This window comes from Vicia villosa, linkage group LG4 (assembly GCF_029867415.1).
Source record: "Vicia villosa cultivar HV-30 ecotype Madison, WI linkage group LG4, Vvil1.0, whole genome shotgun sequence".
Taxonomy (NCBI): Eukaryota; Viridiplantae; Streptophyta; class Magnoliopsida; order Fabales; family Fabaceae; genus Vicia; species Vicia villosa.
This window is the reverse complement of record NC_081183.1, coordinates 10236834-10242693: the sequence shown is the minus strand read 5'-3', so window position 1 is coordinate 10242693 and position 5860 is coordinate 10236834.

Here is a 5860-nt window from a genome sequence, read left to right as displayed (position 1 = left end):
ATATTTGAATATTAACGATAGTAGTGAAGCTTTGAGTGTCTCAGGAGGAGGAACTGGGTGTAGAGGGATGTCCAAATCAAATAAGTTTGACAAATCAAGGCTAAAATGTTTTATTTGTTAGAAAACTGTTCACTTTAATATGGATGTTTGGGGATTATTTCAGATAAATTTAATTATTTTATAGAAGACAAGGGATGAAAATGTATGTGAGCATTATGTCATTGAGATTTGGAGGTAAGGTTGGTTTCACAACATCTGACGATGTTTCCAAGTGTTCATTTACAGGAATAGACTTTCAAATACTTATGTAGTTTTGGAATAGGAAGATTGTAATTTACTCTTTTTTTTAAGGTTGTTAAAACTTTTCTTATTAATCAAATCAAGCCAATTCAGCTCTATGGTATAGTTGTGGATTATATATTCAATGGTTATCCAAGAGGTGGGAAGGGTTATAAGTTGTTGGGAGTGAAATCTAGAGGATCAAAGTTCATCAATTGCATATGTATTACTTTTAGTGAATATTGTGATAGCAAGAAAAGTAAAGACCAGAGGATGAAGGTTTTAGAAACAATGGCGGAGAATATTCTGTTTGAGGTGGAGGATCTTACTATGGATACTAGTAGTAGTGAGGAAACAATTACAAAGGCATCTGGTTATCATTTGATTCGTGATAAGGTAAGGAGGAGGTTGTATCATCCTAGAGAGACGATTATGTAGGCTTAAGGTTGTTATACTTTGAATGTGACTTAAAGGTTGTAAAACTTATAAACAGAGACCTCTAGAGAGGCATTCAGAAGCATGTAGGGTCAAATGTTGAAGAACCATAGTTATGGGTTTGTTAGACTACTAAAGAAAAAAAGGTGATTGGAATCAAGTGAATGCAATTGAAAAGGTCAGGGTTCAATTGAGGCTTGAACATGATAAATATTGTTCTATAGATGTTGAATTTACAGAGAAAATAAAGTCGGATGATGAATAAGTTGGCATCACCGTGATTTCCAGTCAATGTGTAAACCGTTGAAGTATGTCTTAAAAACTTAAGTGATGAAGAGAAAGAAATAATACTTCGAGATTGTAGAAACTAGAAATTATCCTAGAAGTAAAGGAATACACATAGCGTAAAGTGAAGCTCGCATGGCGGGAGGATGGCAGCGGTGAAACACTAAGTCTGAGTCCGGAGGGAAATTTGATTCCTTAGAGTCCATTTCAGATGTACTCAGTTCCGATTGTTTGTGGGTTATGTTTTGGGCTTATTATAGATCCGTTGAGTTTCAGCATATATAAATATCTATCTCTTGCATGCTTGTCATCATAACTTTCAGAACTTTAAAGCTTAAGATAGAGAAAATGGTTTAAAAATCCTGGCGGTTATATTAGAGAGGAAAAGGTAAATTACTAAGACACTGTTCTTGAAATATATATATATATATATACATACACCACGAGTTACACCCGCACATAACTTCATTTCGAATAAATATTTTTTAAAATCAACCGTTGGATTGAAACATACTATCATATAGATTATACCTAATAAGTTTGAGATTAATCTATAATGATTTACTATGTCAATGAATTACATCAAAACAAACGTTATATGAAAGTTCATTTTGACATTAATCTTTTGATATCTTGATGTGTTGTGAAAACCGATACCAATAACAAAGTATAATAGGGAATTAGAGAGGATAAGAAGAACACAAGAATTGGTTATAACTGCTATTCTTTCACTTTCTCTTAGAACAAGATTTCAAGTTTACAAGAATAACAAATAACCTCTCTCACCCAAAATTAGGATTTGCAGCTTAGCAATGATGAGAGACTAGTATGCTATTTATAATAAAACCTAACATACTAACTAATGGGCTTTTTCAGCAAGGCCCATTACACAAGCCAACTTAATAAACAAGCTAACTTAACAAATTAGGGTTTAAACACTAAAACCTAATTTAACATGCTAACAACCCTAGCATCTTCGACATCTGCATGCTAGACCCATCTTCGACTACAACATGCACACTTCGACACCAGCATGTGAGCAATCCTTCGAATTCATGCTTAACTCTGTCGAACTGTCGAACCAAGAAGCCACCCTTCGACAATACTAGAGTTCGATCCAATATCTCACAAATCTCCACCTTGGACCTAACTCTACAACGTCAAGGAACAGACTAGCTTTCTTCACGCAGCTTTATCAACTGCATACAGTGGAAAAACTTGCAACTCGGCAATGTCTTGGTGATCATATCAGCAGCATTGTCTTCAGTCGAAACCTTCAGCACTTGGACTTCTCCACGCTCGATTACTCCTCTGACAAAATGCAGCCTCACATCAATGTGCTTAGTTCGCTCATGATAGGCTGAATTCTTTGACAGGTGTATTGCACTTTGACTATCACATTTAACAGTGATACCTCGACCTTGAAGTTTCAGCTCCTTCGCAAAACCTTCAAGCCACAATGCTTCTTTCACAGCTTCAGTGAGAGCAATATATTCCGCTTCAGTGGTTGATAGAGCAACAACCTTCTGAAGAGTTGCTTTCCAACTAATTGTTGTGCCAAACATAGTGAAAACATATCCAGAAATAAACTTTCTAGAATCCATACAACCTGCATAATCAGAGTCGACATATCCTTCTATTGCTGCTTTACTATCTTCACCCAAGGCTCCACCATAAATTAAGACTCTGTTTAGAGATCCATTTATGTACCTTAGAGTCCACTTCAATGCTTGCCAGTGAGCCTTTCCAGGATTCGCCATGTACCTGCTTACAAGACTTACTGCGTATGCTATGTCGGGTCTAGTACAGACCATAGCATACATCAAAGAACCAACTATATTAGCATATGTGATGCTATTCATATAGGCTCTTTCGACATCAGTACTGGGACACTGATCAATACTCAGCTTGAATTGAGGGTTTGTTGGAGTCACAACTGGCTTCGAATTCGACATACCAAACTTTTCAAGAATCTTCCGTAGATATGCCTCTTGAGATAGACATAACTTCGACTTCTTTCTATCTCTTCGAATGTCAATTCCAAGAATCCTGGAAGCAGCTCCCAGATCCTTCATATCGAACTCCTTATTGAGTTCAGCCTTCACCCTCATCACATCTTCAACATTGTTGCTTGCTATGAGAATATCATCCACATAAAGCAACAAAATAACAAATGAATTACCAGGTCGAAATCTGAAGTAAACGCAATGGTCGAACTGACTTCTAATGAAACTTATGCGTGCCATGAACTTATCGAATCTCCTATTCCACTGTCGAGGAGATTGTTTCAGCCCATACAAAGATCTCTTTAACTTGCACACATAATCTTCCTTCCCCTTTTCGACATACCCTTCAGGTTGCCTCATCAGGATCGTTTCATCTAGATCACCATACAAGAACGCAGTCTTCACATCCATCTGTTCCAGTTCAAGATCGAACTGTGCCACCATGGCAAGCAACATTCAAATGGACCTATGCTTCACAACAGGAGAAAACACATCATTGAAGTCGACACCTTCTTTCTAAGTGAAACCCCTTGCAACTAACCTTACCTTGTATCTTTTCGACGTCACTCCTTCAATTCCTTCCTTAACTTTGAAAATCCATTTACAGCTGACTAACCTTGCCCAGCAGGTTTCTTGATCAGTTCCCAGGTATGATTATCATGAAGAGATTTTATCTCATCATCCATGGCCTTCAGCCATTCAGTCTTATTTCGACTCCTCATAACTTCCTTATAGTCTCTAGGTTCTTCGTCTAGAACCTCACTTGCAGAGATTAAGGCATAAGCTATAAGATCTGCATATCCAAGTCTTTGAGGTGGCTTGATGACTCTTCTCGACCTATCTCTAGACAATAGGTAGTCATCGTCAGTTTCCTCAACTTCAGCATCTTCTGCTTCTTCTTCGACTTCATCTGGGATATGCAATTCAGCATCAACATGCTCCACCTCAACAGGAATCTCTACCTGTTCCAGCTCTTCGTCAGATGTTTCTGTACTTCGACCAACATCATCAGTTTTCTTAAAAGCCATTTCAGCTTCATTGAAAACTACATCTCGACTGGTGATACACCTCTTGTGACCTGGCTCTAGGCACCATAGCCTATAAGCTTTGACTCCTTCAGGGTATCCCATGAACATGCCTTTCAGAGCTCTAGGTTCGACCTTGTCTTGCCTAATGTGAGCATAGGCTACGCAGCCAAATATTCTCAGTTTGTCGAGATCTGGTGGATGTCCCGACCAAACTTCTTCAGGTGTCTTCATATCTAACGCTGTCGAAGGACATCTGTTTATCAGATATGTTGCTGTCGAAACAGCCTCAGCCCAGAACACCTTTGTTAACCCCGCACTAGTCAACATGCATCTGACTCTCTCCAAAATAGTTTGATTAAACCTTTCAGCCAAACCATTTTGTTGTGGAGTACCTGCAGTAGTTCTATGCCTTGCAATACCAGAGGCAGCACAAAAACTGTCGAATGCCTCATTGCAAAATTCAAGGCCATTGTCGGTTCTTAACCTCTTGACCTTTCTGCCAGTCCGATTTTCAACCAGAGTCTTCCAACTTTTGAAATTCTCAAAAGTTTCATCCTTAGTCTTCTAGATGAATACCCATAATTTTCTGGAATAATCATCTACTATGGATAGAAAATACCTTGCTCCTGAATGTGATGGACACCTTGCAGGCCCCCAAAGATCAGCATGGATGTAATCAAGGGATCCATGTGTTCTTTGTTTGCCTTTGTTGAACTTCACTCTGCAAGATTTTCCAAGTACACAGGGTTCACAAAACTTCAGCTTTTCGACTTTGTCTCCACCAAGCAGATTTTGTTTCCCTAATTCGACCAGACCCCTTTCACTGACATGGCCCAATCTCATGTGCCAGATTTCTGTTTTCGACAAAGGTTTCGTGGATGCAACATTTGTCGAACCACTTACAACTTCAGCCTCAAGGGTATACAAGCCTTGTTTCTTCACGCCTCTCAAGACTTCCTTCGAACCCTTCATGACTCTTAGGATACTTTTCTCTCCTTGGAAAACATATCCTTTCTTGTCGAATTCACCAAGAGAAAGCAGATTTCTCTTCAAATCAGGAACATACCTGACTTCAGTCAACAACCTTATTGACTCATCATGGAGCTTAAATCTCACAGATCCAACACTTGCAATCTTGCAAGCCTTGTTGTTTCCCAGCAATACTGATCCACCATCTTGATCACATAATTCCTCGAACAAGTCTTTGTTTGGAGTCATGTGCCAAGTGCAACCTGAATCCATAATCCACTCCTTCTTAGAGTCACTGCTTGAAACCACAAGAACATCAGATGATTCGAAATCATCTTGAACAATGGAAGCGTTGCCATTATCCTTACCTCCATGATATTTCAAGCGTTCAGGGCACACCTTTCTTGTGTGACCCTCCTTCTTACAATGGTAGCATCGAATGCCAGATGCTTCGCCACTGTAAGTCTTCGACTGGCTTTTGCCTTTCTTCTTGTCGAACTTACCATCCTTTCGTAAGAGTTTTCCTTTAACGGCCAAACCTTCGCCAACAGTCGAAGGTTTATGCTCCTTTCGTTCATTCAAGTCCTTAGAGTACAAGGCTGATTGAACTTCTTCAAACGTCAGGGACTCCCTTCCATACAAGAGAGTTTCTTTGAAGTGAGCATGTGATCGAGGCAAAGAACACAATAGTAACAGCACTTGATCTTCATCATCGATCTTCACATCAATATTTTCAAGATCAAGAATCAGCTTGTTGAACATATCCAACTGCTCAGCCAATACTTTGTCTTCAATCATCTTGAATGAATACAAAGCTTGCTTCAGGTAGAGTCGATTTACCAGCGATTTGGTCATATA